This window comes from Haemaphysalis longicornis, unplaced genomic scaffold (assembly GCF_048455015.1).
Source record: "Haemaphysalis longicornis isolate Haplotype H1 unplaced genomic scaffold, Haemaphysalis longicornis Haplotype H1 scaffold_10, whole genome shotgun sequence".
Lineage (NCBI taxonomy): Eukaryota > Metazoa > Arthropoda > Arachnida > Ixodida > Ixodidae > Haemaphysalis > Haemaphysalis longicornis.
Genome location: NW_027526204.1, coordinates 70,602,351 through 70,618,822, shown reverse-complemented (window position 1 = coordinate 70,618,822; position 16,472 = coordinate 70,602,351). Strand labels below are relative to the sequence as shown.

The window sequence follows — 16,472 nt, the reverse complement described above, 5'->3', positions numbered from 1 at the left end:
TTTTTTTTGTTCCCGCGTCGGCACCCCACGCCAGACAGTTTCGGGCCCTTCCCCCCCCCCCCCCTCTCTCTCTCTCTCTCTCTCTCTCTCTCTCTCTCTCTCTCTCTCTCTCTCTCTATCTCTCTCTCTCTCTCTCTCTCTCTCTCTCTCCCTCTCTCTCTCTCTCTCTCTCCCTCTCTCTCTCTCCCTCTCTCTCTCTCTCTCTCTCTCTCTCTCTCTCTCTCTCTCTCTCTCTCTCTCTCCCTAAAAATCACATCGCGTCATCTGTCACAAGGTGATTTTACCATTCCCCCATCTCGTGTTGATTATGATAGTTTGCAGTGACATATGCATGTGACATGTCCACCCTGAGGAATTCATACCTCTCCCATTGTAAGGGATAGATAACGGGCGAACCAACAACAGCGAGGAAAATTATACTCGTATAAAAAACTATAGTATTGGAAAATTATAGTTGCGTTAGAAAACTGGCGCTCATTGGAAACTCACTTGGCCATGAAATGGTGGGAAACCATGCACACAACCGCATTTTGTGGCGAAAAAAAAATGCTACTATTCTGATATCGCTTTATTGTGGTTTCTGCCTTATTTCTGGCCACCCTTGTCGCAGCGTGGGAACTACAGGCTTCAAGTAGCTGGAGGGACAAAGCAGTGCGCCATCATTAATCGCACGCTCATGGGGCGTTAGAAAAAAACAACCGAATATCCAAAGGCTGTTGTACGTCTGCTGTAAGTTAATTTTTAAACAAACATGTGTGGATCTACGAAGCGTATCCAACAGTGAGTAGTAGGCTATACAGTTGGTGTACTCTCGATAAACGGAACTTCAAGGGACCGAAACAATTAGTTCCGTTTACTGAGATAGATGTGTGAAAGTGCAAATTTATGTGGGTACACACTTTTAATACCATTGCATGGAACTCCAAGCACTAAAAGGTGAATGTAGCTGATATTTTTTGCAGATAGCAAGAAAACAACAAGAGGTTTAGGCACAGCGCTAGCATTCAGAAAGTTAATTTGGCAACAATGAGTCGCTGTGCACTACAAAATGCATCAATTATTTTTTGTTTGAGTCCTTGCAACTGCATCTTTACGGAGGCTAGAGGCTTCAACTTCGCGACTGCTTGCAAGCCACCGAATTGAGAAAACGGCAACGTGGTAATGAAGCGCGAATAGCACCACGATGGCACCGACGAGGTGGCAGGAGCTGAGCCCTGCAACCTCGGCGTCTTGAGTCGAGACCGAGCGACTGGAACAAGAACTGCGATGTTGCATTCGTTGCGGTAACACGGCTGACAAGTAACGAGACGAGGCTTACGAGGACAACGACGCTAAAAAAAACATGGAGAAAGAAATAAAACGAAACGGCCAGAACCGTAAAAAGCTGATTCTCATGCTAATGGGTTTTGCAAGAAGTTTCATTTCGGGTTCCATTTACATGGTGACGCGGAAATTTTATTTCCGATTGCCGAGAGTTTTTTTACGTTATCTGAATACAAAACCAGCCAACTTACAGGCTACTGTTCTGCTTAAGCGGTAATTCCGTTTAAAGGGGCACTGACACAAAAATTTTGCATCTTGTTTTTTTTTGTTGCGATAAGTAGCTAGTGACCTACTTATTACCTGTAGAAACCTCATTTGCTTCAGCGTGCGACGGTTGTTTAATTAGAGGCATTTTCAATGCGGCCAGTCGCAGTTTCGGTTTCAGCGAGTGCCGCGAAACGATGGATTTTGTGGATTTTGTGTTAACAAAGCTGACCACGTGACCGTCGGAGGGATATCACAGAGCAGAGCTGCCGTAGCACTGTCGAATCCGCATCGACGGCAGTTTCTGCCAATGCCCCCACGTACTGATCTCGTGAGGCGCTTAATTAAAAAGCGACCGTGGATGTGACGCAGGCGATGCGAGTGCAAATGCTACCGCGCTAAAGAACGACGCGCGACGCTCGAGATGGTGGTGCAAGACGCGCGTTGGGAGCAGCCGGCCGGTCTGCCTACAGGTCCGCCTACAGATGTGTTCGGCTTACCACTGCGGCAGATATTCGAGTGCCGCTCTCGTAAGCGGTTCAGATGACAATTTTTAATGCAACCCGCCATGGCATCATTAACTCCTTTCTCATGTAAGCCACCATGGTCGGGACTTGGGGACAATTTCGTGCAGCGGTAACAAGCTATCACTCGAGCTACCTGCGCCGGCCTGGGCCACTTCGCGGCCGTGGCCGCCGCCTGCACAGCGACCGGGCGGCTATTTCAGTGGGCTTTTCGTGCCTCCGGCGCGTTTTCGCATCCAATGGTAATAAACAGTAATAGAAACAGAGTGCCTGGAATCGCTGTAGAACTTCGGTCTCGGCCAGCTGCCCGATGAGCTGACGAAATCACGGCGCCTCCGCTGCCTCCGCCGCGAACGATCGGGTCGTTCGTTCTCGAGAGCAGAAGCTCCGCCCTCCGGCACTCCGATTGGAGCGGCGAGCCTGGCGAGCCGACGAAAAACGCCGGCAGTGCGGAAGCGGCAAACACAAACTCGTGACGTGTTTGGACGTTGTTTATTTACCCAATATCCTCGGGATGTCGATTGCGCGTGGTCCTCGGCTGGCTGCTCGGTTGCGTTTCGCACACTTTAAAATTGTTTTTAAATATGTTCTAGGCTGTATTCGCCACTGATATTTTGCAGATGATGTAAATGTGTTCCCACCAATCTATCTCCGAAGCTATCTCGCCTTCAAAATTTTGTGTCAGTGCCCCTTTAAAGGAGCCATGAAGACAAAATAAAAGTTGGGTTTATTAGAAAGACTGCTTAGTCCCGATAACAATCCAATATCATCGCAATCTTCGAACAAATAACGGAGATATTAAAGAAAACGTGTGAAGCAGTCGCGACCCCCTAGCCAATTTCCCGCAACTTTTCTATGACGTCACATAATCTTGTTTGTGCGATTGGCGGCCGCCTAACTGACCTGTCGCGGCGACACATGACTGGACGACTGTAATGGGGCCTCTAGTTATTTGGCCGCATCACTTGAATGCTAACGTGCAGTTAACGCACTGAAAATTATGTTTTATTGTTGGCCCGTATGACGTCATTCTTGCTCATAGCACGTCACTGTGGCGCAAAATTTGAAAGTTTTTAAATACTTGCTTTTTTTTGTTAAAAACATCTTTTGTGGCTTTAATGGAGCTGAGTTAGATACTGAATCCTAGTTCTTTCAAATTAAACGAAGTTGTATTTTCTCTTCATGGCACCTTTAAGCGGCAATTCCGTTTAATTGAGCGATTTCCGTTTTATCGAGATTATACTGTATATACATCTTCGATAGTCCGTAAGATGTCCGCTCGAACATAATATACCCACTAAATGACGGTCCTAATTAGATATAAAAGCGACAAGAAAAAAGGTATCACCACTTTTCTATTCATCAAATCTTCTATATCGACATACTTACTTGTATAACTTCAGAGTGATTTCTATGTCATGTAAGATAAGTGTCTTTTCTTTTTTTTTTTTTTGCATTTTGAAACAGCTTCTAAACCTAACTGTGATCATATTCCATTAGATACAATGGGCACCCGGGAAACTTCAACTTCGCAATGTATGAAAGTTTCACTATAGCACCGACTGCTTTAATTACTTTCTCTAAAAGTGTAAGAATGCTCGTATCTGGCGCTGGTAGCAGGATTTTCCCGGCTTATGTATCCGTAACGTTAGGTGGCTGAGGCCGTTGGAAAACTGCTCAGTATGTATAGCAATCCGCAAACTGTAAATATCCCGGCAAACTGGTTATGTAATAGAAATATCTGACACCAAGAAACACCCGCCGCGGTGCCTCAGCGGCTAAGGCGTTGCGCTGCTGAGCACGAGGTCGCGGGTTCGATTCCCGGCCGCGGCGGCCGATTTTCCGGTGGAGGCGAGAAGCAAAAACGCCCGTGTGTAGGAGATTTCGGCGCACGCTAAAGATCCCCAGGTGGTCAAAATTTATGCGGAGCCCTCCACTACGGCGCACCCATCGCCTGCGTTGCGTCGGCGCGTTAAACCCTACAATAAATCTAAATCAATCAATAAATCAATAAATCAATCAATCAGTAGCCACCAGCTACCGGTATCGAACCCGCGTCTTTGGGCTCAGCACCACAACACCTTAGGCACTGAGCTCCCGCGGCGGGTTATGTAGTAAATTAACACTAGCGCAATTGCTTTTCGTCAATCATTACGGCTTTAAACCCTTGAAGACAAAAGTATGTATCACCTGGGATGTGTTTGAAGTACAGCTACATGCAGTAAGCACACACCGCCAAAATTAGGAACGATTTCAAATGATTTTGTTTTCCTTATTGGAGCATGTTTAGTAAAACCACATGTTGCACATAATACTCTTAATGGGTTCACGTGCTTCCAACGAGCTATGAGTAACAAAAATAACCCCTCCACTCATGCTCCAGACTGTGGTTGTTTCGTCCCATGAAAAGTTCACTTTAAAAATAAGCTGGACAACTGCGGTTCAAGTGAGGGCTGAAAGCATGAAGAAGCAGGAGACTCCAACCTAAATTGATAAGGAGCGCCTGGCGAAAGTGTGAGGGGGTGGGCGCTCCTCGGCGGCGACCGCATGGCGAAAGTATGAGGGGGAGGCAGTGAGGGAGATGACGCCATAGCAGCGCGTGCCGCCCTCTTTCTTCTTCACTTTCGCCAGACGCTCCGACGAGCTTCTCGTGCGAGTTCAGCATACTGCCCTTCCCCTCACACTTTTGTCACACTTTCCTCCACCGTTTTCTTTCTGCTTTCGCTCACTCGGTTACAACACCGTCGCCATCGCAGCCGCCAAACCGCAGCGGCCGCCAAAGTGCCGCGTACTAAAAAAACTTGCTACTACTGCTGGACCCAGTCTTCCACATCTTCAAAGATGTCCCCGTAAAACGGATCAGGAACAGTGTATATGATAGGCCAATAAATGACCGGCGAACCGAGTCAACCGAGTGCCCGCACCAGTTCAAATTTCGAGCGCTAATTTCGCAAAGCACAAACCACAACATAAAATAATGAGAGAGAGAGAGAGAGAGAGAGAATTCTTTAATGAGACCGAAGAGGTCAGCCCTACATAATGCTGGGCTTGCTACATCAGATGGTTGGTAAATATGTGATGAGGGTTATATGCTTACATGAATAATGCCAATAAGAAAAGGAAAAAAAAACGAAAAAAAAAACTCCACAAGACGGACACACTCACACACACAAAAGTCAGAGGCGGTCACATGGTGAAGTCGAGTCCAGTGTCTCTGAGAAAACGCACAAGAGCTTTGAAACCCCGCACCGCGCACTGTCTTCGCTGTTCCAGGGGCCTAAAAAGTCCTTGAAAAAAAACTCTATACATGGCATTTAGCGCGTTTGCTGTTCTCTCAACCAGATGCACAATGCCCTGATGTAGGGGAGCAATTTTCGCTGGTTTGCTGGGCTGTTTTATCGGGGCCGAGCGACCAGAATCTGCTACTTAAAACTCGTTCCTGTCTTTACCTTCATTTCAATTTTATTCTAAACGTGAACACGTTTTTGCATTTTAATGGCATTCTTTGCGACGAGTGGGCACGGCTGACCCGGAGCGGACATGCGGCATAAAACACCATTATTCTGCATTGCGCAGGTCCTGGTCGTGGCACTGCTTGGCCATTCCTGTTCTACGTCGCCGGCACTTTCGTTTGGGCCTCGCCTGAGCGAATGATGCCACTCCAAACTGTTCGTGAACAGCGAGCCACCATCTTCAAAAATCGGCCGGGATCCACCGGATGTCCTGCTGCCAAACCTGGTAGATTTTCGTACACACGTCTGGCAACCTGGAATCACGTCAGCTGACCCGGCTGCATATAATCAAGCACCCTTCCTCGACACTTAAGGCCGCGCCACCGCATTAGCAATGTTGCGCTCACAGCTTTCACTCTTTTTTTTTTTATTACGAGTGTTTGCCGCGCGGCATATGGAAGGCGTTTTAAAGATAGAGGTAGAGAAGAAAGTAGGAAGGAAAGAGAAAGAGAGGCGTTTTAAAAATGGGAGTAGAGCAAAAAGTAGGAAGGAAAGAGAAAGAGAAGAAAATAGGGAGAGAGGGGCTGCCAAGAGCACAGAAGGTCACGAAACCGACAGGTGTTCAAATCTAAAGGTATGCATGCAGTCCAGTGGCGTGCAGAAAGTCCATCACCGACCTGCAGTATTTATCGTCCTGCACCCAGCGGTTGTAGTCATCCGGTTTATCCCACCATACATGTTAGTTTCTTTCAAGGCTCATGTTACCGTAACAATTAACAATCCTTGTCTCGTTGCGGTGTAGCGGCCCCCCGACATGTCCAACAACAGCCAACAATTTGCGAGGGCAGCACTGTATTTATGGCGCATGCTATTGCTTGGAGGGGACATTGAAGCGAATCCGGGTCCCATGACGAAAGTGCATGCAAGAAGAAAAACTTGACATGATAGTCAGTGCCGTGCAACGGTTGGAAGCAAGCAATACTAACATGCTGGAATCTGTAAACAAAGTGTTACAAGTGAATATTGTGCTAAAAAACGATCTTGAATCACTAACCAAACGGCAAACGAAGTCGAAGGCAAACTTGAGTCACTTTCCTCAGAAAGATCAACCTCGAGCCGGAACGATAATGTAACAAAAATACAAAATGAAATGCTGGATTTAGAATCAAAATTTTCACAAGAAGCTTCGCCTCAAAGTAGAAGCAGTACCAACGAGCATGACATGTCGGTGATCCGCGATAAAATTGACGATTTAGAAAATCGCTCAAGGCGATCTAACCTTCTGTTTTATGGTATTCGGCATACGGGTGAATCGGAATACTGGGAAATGTCCGAGCAAATAGTGACAAAGTTTCGCCAGGACAAGCTAGGAGCATCAACAGCCTCAATCGCACGTGCGCATCGCCTCGGACGATTTTCAAATGAACGCACTCGACCAATTATTGAGAAGTTCTTCAACAAAAAAATAAGTCGAAACAGTGCTCAGTAATGGACACAAGTTAAAATGTACGGATTTTGGCATTTCTCGCGATTACTCCGAAGCTGTTCGCGATAAAAGGCGTAAACTTTGGCAGTTTTCGAAAACCATTAAAAACATAAAGGCCGTGTAAGCCTTGCCTTCAACAAGCTAAGAATTAATAAGGAAGTGTACGTATGGGTCACTCAAGCAAACTGCGCCAAACTTGTTTCTTCTGTTGTTTCTTTTGTCTGACACGACGCCCGCATTTCATCTTCTCCTACACTACCACACGCATTAACAACTGGTCAATAGGGTACTGCGAAAGGCTGTCGCGTTTCATACACCAATATTAGAAGTGTTATTTCAAAAAAATGTCGCACTTTCTTCTATAATTGACTCAACATCCGCAACAACAATAGCACTAACTGAAACTTGGTTAAACGAAACATCCTAATGAAAACATACTTTTTTGTGAATCAGGTTTCAACTTCTTTCACTGTGATAGGCAAAACCGTCGGGGTGCCGGTGTTCTCCTTGCAATCACTAAACATTATCTTGTATACATACATAGTACCAGTAGTTATTAACACTTTCGTTGAATGCGTAGTAACTTGTATCACATTCCAATCACGTAATGTCATAGTTGGTGTCTTTTATCGCCCAGATAACTTGATTAATGGATTCACAGCAGAATTTGCGCATAAATTTCCACATTTTGCTATAATCATTATTGGGGACTTTAATTTTCCAGACCACGGGCAACACGATCAACCTGAAGTGCGCAATCTGAGTCCCATTGGATTCTCCATTGTTGCCATGATTTCAGCCTGACTCAATTAGTATCATGCCCAACCAGAAGGTCTAAACATTGTTCAAATATTCTTGACTTGATCCCAACTAATATTCCAGTTATATGCTCCGAAAAAACTTATATCGATGGCTTATCAGATCATGACGTTCTAACCGGTCGCTTCATTCCGTCCCCTACCAAAAGGCAAAATATCAACAAACGATTAGGTGCTATAAAAGAGCTAACTTCGATCGATTTAACAATGAAATATCGCTTTTCGGGGAAGAATTTCTGAGTGGCAGTTTTTGCGCACAGTAGAAAAAAACTGGTTGTTACTTAAAAGAGCACTTATTAATGTCATACATAAATACATCCCGGTAACCTCCATAAAATCCGATAGCACTGCTTTCTGGTATTCACAGAAACTTCGTCGCCTAAATAACATGAATAAATATTGTTCAGGCAAGCTAACAAAAATAAATAATCTGTATCATGGCAACGCTACAAAGCATGCGACAACGAATACAAAAGGTTAATCAAAGCCACCCGAAGACAATTCTATAAACATGACCTATCATCTATGTGAACAACAAACTCTCGGCGCTTCTGGCGTGTCATTAACCCCAAGCATATTCCTGACATCGTCCTTACTGATCAGAAGCAGATTGTTCCAGACTACTCAAGGAAGCATTTTCGTCGGTATTCACACGTGAATTCTTACAACCATTAGTCACCATTACCACTCCCATTGCCTCTTCTATGTCGGCTATAATAATTACTGGTTCTGGAATTTATTCTCTCCTTACTAATCTCAAGATTTCATCTTCAGCGGACAATACTGGCCTAAATAAAACAATTCTAAAAAGTTTGGCACCAAGGATTTTCCCGCTATCGCTGGCCTTGTTTTCGCAGTCACTATCAACAGGCGTAATACCCCGACATTGGAAAGTGGTCAAGGTGGTACCATTCTTCAAGTCAGGTGATCGTTCCTCACCCCTCAACTACCGACCCATTTCTTTAACAAGCATCATTTTTAAATCGTTCGAGCATGTTATACATTCACAAGTCATTAAATACCTCGAAGAACAAAACCTCATATTTAAGCAGCAGTACGATTTTCGCAGAAACTATTCTTGCAACACACAACTCGCTAGCTTCATTCACGACATACATTCATCTTTAGATACCGGCGTCCGAGTAGATGCCATCTTTGTAGATTTTTCAAAAACATTTGACCGTGTCCCTCATCGTCGGCTCATTCACAAGCTTACTAAACTGAACATTGACCATACTGTTGTCTCATGGATAAAAGAATTTCTTTCTAACAGGGTGCAGTTTACATTAGTTAACAATCACAACTCATCTCTATTCCCCGTAACATCTGGTGTACCACAGGGAAGCCTACTTGGACCTCTACTTTTTCTAACTTATATTAATGATCTACCAGACGGCGTTAAATCTAATATCAGATTATTTGCAGACGACTGCGTAATATGTCGTTATATTCATTCTAACTGTGATCGTGACAGTCTTCAATCCAACTAAACGCTGTAAACGCATGGTGCTACACCTATCTAATGCCTCTAAACCTTGCTAAAACAAAATTAATGTCTTATACTAATCAGGCACTCCGCCCATCAACATCTTACATCTTAAACAACAATCGCGTGGAACAGGTTTCTTCCTGCAAATATCTTGGCGTTCATCTAACCACTGTTGTGACCGGGCGGGGGCACCCGATCCAAGCTCCGTGGCCTCCGACATACGAGTGGTAGCGTGTATGATGCGAGCGGCCAGCCGCTGTTGCAGCCGTGAAGAAGTCCAGAAGCCGTAGGCTAACGTAACTGTTTACTTCATAGCGAGAGGTGAGCCGAAGCCAAAGAACAATGCCCCGACGGGCGAGGTTACAATACAGGACTCGAGCAGAGCGACAACATCGATTCGCTGCTCTAACAGGAATGGTTTAAAACGCTTGGGCAGCTCTATTTATACCCAAAAGCGATAACGGTCAAACGCAACAGGCTGGAACACGCACAACACTCTTTCCAGAGTTCGTAAGCCGTTCATAGCCTCGGGCACGTTGAGTCCGAGAGAGGGGAGAGAGGAGGACTCCGTTGCGATCGACGGGGCCTCTGTGTCCTTGAAGAGCGTGGAGACGAGCCGTTGAGGCAGCCGCCGAAGTTCAGCCGCCGCAGGCAGCCGCCGAATGCGCAGAGAGCGAAGCGTCTGACGAGGCTTTGTCGCAACTTGTTGCCGACATGATTGCGCCTGTTTTCGAAGGCGCACGAGTGGCTTCGCCGCACAGCCGAGGAGTGATGCGGGGAAGTACTGCGGCGCTGGCCCATTCGTAACACCACTAACTCGACGTGGAATGTTCACATTAACCGTACTCTCGCATCTGCAAACCGTTCTTTTGGCATTCTGAAACATAACCTCGAACATGCTTCTGCACACTTACGCAAATTGGCATACACAACACTATTACGTCCTAAAATAGAATACGCTTCCGTCATATTGCGTCTTCACCAAGCATACCTAATAACTGATTTGACAGCCCGACAAAACCGTGCTGCACGATCCATCTATTCGGATTATTCACGTCACAGCAGTGTAACAGAATTTAAATATCGCGCCGTGCTTGAAGCCTTATCTCATCGTCGTGTGTCTCGTTTAACACTATTTAAAAAACTTTGCTATCATGCGCCTCTTCATAATGAATTCACCTGTGAACATCCAGCCATCTTCCCACGTCGTGATCATCCACACGCAGTCAAACGCATCCAGTGTCGTTCCCTTGCATTTGCTCAATCGTTCATACCTTTAACCACGATAGAATGGAATAATCTGCCATCCCGCGTTGTCATCGAATCAAATGTCTCGAAATTTACAGATGCTCTAACCAGATACATGCAAACCTAACACCATATATACACTGCCTCATTTTTAAATTTATGTTTTCCTTTTCTTTTTATTGTTTATCTTTCTTTCCGCGCGCTAGAAATTTTCCGTGTGACATTGTATTAATTTAGACATGGTGCTTCCAAAACTTTTCATTTGTGTGTGACTTCTCTGCAAGTGTTTCTTTTTTTACGTGATACGCACTGCCATTTATTTTACCCTTTTTGCTATTGTGTTCGGTTTTAATTACACTTTGATTTCCCGTACACCCTATGCAATACCCTCCACCGGAGTCCTTTAGAGGTATTTTGAAATAAATAAATGAACATAATCGGTTGTGACCATAATCGTCGCTGGTAACGTGCACTAGCCCACGGAGGAAGATTATCTTGCGCACACCCTTGTTGGCGACCCAGAATGCAACAATGGCGGTGTAATACAATGGGGTAATATGAGTTTGCACCGAACAACGAACATCTGCTGCTTCTGACGATTCTGCTTACAACGTACTGCATGACCATTAGTACATTAAAAAAAAACCTGTTGCAATCGTCTGTAGGAGCCTTGAGTTAACTTATCAGGCCCGCTGGAAGTTGCGCAGAGTCTTGACTCCAGCGGGGGGATTGCAGGGGAATATCGCTTCCGCAATACGATAGTAGGTAGGACGCTAGGCTCCATTGGGGTGTTTTCTACCTCATACTTTACTTCTCTATCGTACCACACAGGACCCGCAAACTGGCACAATAGACGGAGTTTACCACTTTTATTTATTTATTTATTTATTTATTTATTTATTTATTTATTTATTTATTTATTTATTTATTTATTTATTTAAATTGATTGATTATGAGGTTTAGCGCGCCGCGACGCTACACAGGGGATGAGGCGTGCTGTAGTGGAGGGCTCCGGATTAATTTTGACCACCTGGGGATCTTAAACTTGCGCCCAAATATCGAACACACGGGCGTTTTTGCGTCTTGTTCCCACCAGAAGAATGGCCGCCGCAGCCGGGAATCAACCCGCAACCTTGGGCTGGGCAATTTATTTAAAAATACTGCAGGCAAAAAAAAAAGGCCAAAGCTGCAGCGGTGAGTGCTAGAACGAAACAACGTGACCAAACACGTAATCATACAGGCGAGCAGAACAACAGACAGATTTACAACATGGTGAGGAACAAAATAATACAATATATCAGTGCATTTCCAGACTCAAAAATGTGAAGCGGCAGTTTATTCCAATTCGTTACTGTGCGAGGATAAAAACACCCGCAAACTCATTGTGGCTGGACATCGTGACGTTGCAGAAAAAAAAAAAAAAGATATCTGAAGAAGGTTGCATCGATGTATCTGAAGAAGGTTGCGTCTGTCGGGTACTGCCTAAAGCTTGCGGGCTTTACACGGCCCCTCAAAACATCAACCCTATCGGCCGGACGACGGACGCGTCCATGACACGGAAAATTAGGCGCAAGGGCGGGCAACAGCTGCCGAGATAAGCGCTGCAGCCCAGGCTAGAGAAGAAAACATAGAAAGAAAGATAGGCAATCTGAAGGACAATACAAACAAGCTCGGTCACTCCGCGACGGCCGAACTGAGCGTGTAACAGCAGAAGAGCAAAAGCGAAATCAGGGGACGCCGACACCGGCCGGGGGCTATCTGCATGGCCGGAGTAGATAAAACGGCCACAACGTTAGTCGGCGAAAGGTTCCAGAAGCGCAAGGCTACTTTACTTGTACGGGGCGTTCACGGCCTGGCGAGGCGGCGGAATGGTTGGCGGGGGTGATATTTGCAGGATGAACGGGATATCCGAAGCCTTTGGTACCTTCTAAGCCATCAACTCGATCGCTGCAACGTCGGTTTGCTTGACTTGGCGCGTCGTTGTCACGTTCTCTCGGCATAACCATCTAACCGTTCCCTCCAAAAAAGTAAAAGCAGTGAAATGAAGCCTTTGAATCCAAAATGGGTTCGACTGATTAAGGTAAAATAAACGCTTTTTCTGACTGCTTCACCACTAACTTGCCGTAATGCGCAATTAAATATTTATAGGTGGTGTTCATTGAAAAGTTTAGCGGTCAATTTCTTCGCTTGGCAACACTGAAATGGCCACGGACATGGCGTGGCTTGTGCCACTGCGGCCGCACGACGAAGAAAAAAATAACACCGGCGTACGTCGTCCGCTCCGTTTCAACCCGATTCTCAATGGTGGTGTCAACAGAGTTATTATTAATCGCACTCACATTGGAGTCGAGGCATTACTTTGTGTTCGGCGGGCTAGAGCTTGGAATGTCCAACCCAACGTTGGTCCAACCCATATCATGCGCTTAGCACTAGGGTGCCTCGATGCGCGCCCGCTCCGCTGAGGGTGGCGCCACTCTTTGAAGGGGTCGCCGCCGCCAAGACCGGTTCTCGGGAGGCGCCGCCGCCATTTTCTTGCATTCCGCCCCCGCCGGCTCCCGCGCTAGGCGCGCGAAAAGCGGCGCTCTTCACTAAGTCTCTTTGCAGAATGCCTGGGTTCTGCGTTCCCCAGTGTTCTAACATCGCTACAAATGTCTGGAGGATGTTTTCATTTCCTAGAGACCCAAAAAGGCGGCTTCAGTGGACGGGGAAGATCAAGCGGGACAAGTGGCAGCCTACGAACCACTCCTGCATATGCAGTGTAAGTACCCGGCTTCTCAGCAATGCCAAATCCATTTGTGGGTATTGTCAGCTTGTCTGTGTGGCGGTTTCTAGATACCAGACGTACGGATTGATGTGTTTAAGTTGGAGGTTTCATCATACTTTTGCGGCCTTTTTATATTTGATTGATGCAATTGGATGTGGCCTCTTAAAGCGGGGGGGGGGGGGGGGGGGTCGATATGAAACGTATGGCGCTTTGATTCTTCAGTCATTTCACTTTGTATCACGAAATAAGGCGCTCGTTGTAAGAAGGTGTGCGACCTTTCTCGGCATCATGGGATGACGCATCCCGTGATGCATCATCTCGGCGCATCACGCTTACTTCAGCTAAATTTTTTTGGCAGTGTGAATGATATATCCCGAAGCGTAAAACTGCATGCGACGCGTTATGCTCGTGTTTCTCCTCGTTGTCTCAACGTACGGTCTGTTTTACATCTTGTTGTGCGGAAAAAATTATGATAGTTAGGACATTTATTCGCGCTTATCGTGACATAAAAGTAGCGCATGGAGGTGAAAAGTGATGTGAATTACACCTCTATCATGTGAATCATGTGCGGATGTGAGCCGATACGTGTGGATGCCAGTTTGTTCAATTTGCTTGATTTCACGTCATTTATTCTTATTTCTCGGGAGAAAAACGCAACTTTATTGGCAAGTTATTGTGCAGGCTCACTTTGAAGGATCCTGTTTTGAACAAAACCAGGCAGATGTATGGAAGAAGCTGAAACCAAATGCTGTGCCAACGCCTTTCCCAATCAGAGGTAGGCATTTACCATTCGATTAACTGCGTGTTTTCGCATAAGTGCGGACATTACTTAACAAATCAGGGGTGGCCGCTGGGAAACGTTCCAGCGGCTTTCAGCCGTCGGTCTGGCATGCTTCACTTCTTTTGACTTTAACACATTATTCATGCATGCATGTAAGTATGTATACGTATCGATGCTGCTTTTCCTGCTCTTATCGGGAGTCACTTCCACCTATTCAATTGTAATGTCGATCAGCCCACGCAACAACCTTAACCTCACGCATCCGCTTAATCTATTTCCACTGGAAAAGGCACAGTCGCTCGACCTGGTCAATTATTACAAGTGTAAATGCTGAGACTCTTGCATGCAGTGTTTTCGCTTTGTTCTTTGTCTTGATTTCCCGTTTCCTTGATTACCGCACTTTCCCTGATCTTACTGCTTAATTTGATCATTACTTTGCATATTTTTCTGCTTTTAGTTGATCTAAAGCAGCGAAAGCCACCCAGAGAACGAACGCAGCCTGAGCCCACATCCAACAATGAAGAGGTGGACAACTCTGCTGAAGAACCTCACGCATTATCAGAGACAGCGGAAATGCTCCCTGAGTCAACTCACACGGTATCACAAGAGACGTCATCGGAAAATCTCCAACTCAACAGCGCAGGTGTCGAAGCTTTGAATGCCGGAATTCCAAACTCGGCGAATGAAACTCTCACAAAAAAATATAGTGAGACACAGAGGGAATGTGATGAGTTGAAAAAGAAGTTGGCAGACCTGGAAACATAAACCATACTTCAAGAACATCACACATGCTAACAACGCAATTCAAAACCTCAAAAAGCAAGTTCGAAAACATTCGAGCGTAATCATCATTACCTGTTTTATAACTGCAGTGAAGTGTGTTTGTATCATTTTGCACATAATGTATTATGTAACAGCAGTGGGGTATGTTCTTCATCATTTTGTACATAGTGCATTTGTGCTTCAAGGTATTAAATTATTATTCCTACTTCCGTGTAAGCCTTTATGTTTAGATTGCAGCCGAAGGACGCTGGTTCGATTCTGGGCGTGGCGGCCGCTTTTCTGATGGAGACGAAAATACAAAAAACCCATGTGTTCGATATTTCGGCGCATGTTAAAGATCCCTAGGTGGTCAAAATTAATCCGGAGCCCTCCACTATGGTACGCCTCATCGCCTATGTAGCGTAGGCGCGTTAAACCTCATCAAACAATCAATCATGTTTAGATCGCACAGTGCATGCATGACACCGTTTGCCGCCAGGCAATCCTATGTAAGTACCGCAAGTTTCAGTGGCCGAGAGCGTGCCGGACATTCGTACTTGAATATGTAGCAGTTCCCTTCTTTCGTGTACTTCGCCTACTTTCTGCTATGTTTACATGTAAACGCAACGACAGCAAGTTCACGGCGCCGGTTTGAAAACGATGGCGAGAAGTTGCCCGATGTGTCACCTATCGTAAAAAAAGAAAGACATTCACCGTACCTTCGCTAATTATCTCAAAATAAAGAATCCTTCACCAAAACCTTACTCTTCTGTTCATCTACCCTAGAAAAGGAATGAATATCAAAAGAAAGCCAAATCAAGCCCACACTGTTAGCGAGACCAGCACTATCAAGGTGCGTCACGCAGCAAACGCGCGCTCCGCGTCCAGCGGATGCAAGAAAAAATTGGGCCCATCTCCCCGCGAGGGGGACTCGAGTAAAAGCGTCGCATAGGGGGTGGGTGTATTGCGTTAACGTTTAGTGTTTGGGGAGTTGGTGGTAGTGAATGCGTTGTATCAGCAGCTTCTTGACGTAGTATAAATGAGTAAAGGATATAAGGCGCGTTCGTAGCCTCCCATTCTGTGTCGGCTTTGTGGCGCAGTGGGTAGAGCACCATGTACATTGCGTTCCGCCCGCAGGGTCGAGGGATCGAAACCAGGCGCCCGATAGTATTTTTTTTATATAGTGTAAGGGGAGGGGTGCGGACTACGACTACGGACGTCAACGCGGGTGACATCGTGAGTTACTGAAATGCTCTGCATTTAAAATGGCGGTCGCGCTAGCAGACGACGGGGTTGTCCTCACCCTCAGCGGAGCGGGCGTGCATCGAGGCATCCTACTCAGCACGGACAAGTACCGCCATCCCGCGGAGCCAGACGTAACCAGTGACGGCCCACTCACATGGTTGCCTGCATGCCTGCCTCGTTATTGAATACAGGCTATTGGATAAATAATTCTGCATTGTAAGTGAGCGCACGGTGAAGACGGAAAATAATAAACTATCTAAAACAAGGCCCGTCCGCACACCACGTTACTGTACACTCGCGAAGATGTTTTTTTTGTTTTTGTTTTGGTATGAAATGCTCTACGTTTCAGTGCTCCGCCATTTTTTGGTGGGGGAAG

The 16,472-nt window shown here is 45.9% G+C and overlaps 1 long non-coding RNA gene across 1 annotated transcript; it reads left to right on the top strand.

Moving 5' to 3' along the window:
- Positions 1 to 12,237: 12,237 nt before the first annotated feature.
- Positions 12,238 to 15,549, top strand: LOC144157782 (uncharacterized). Its single transcript, XR_013319858.1, has 3 exons — positions 12,238 to 13,302; positions 13,990 to 14,083; positions 14,547 to 15,549. It is a non-coding gene; the product is annotated as an uncharacterized LOC144157782 (long non-coding RNA).
- The last annotated feature ends 923 nt before the right edge of the window (positions 15,550 to 16,472 follow it).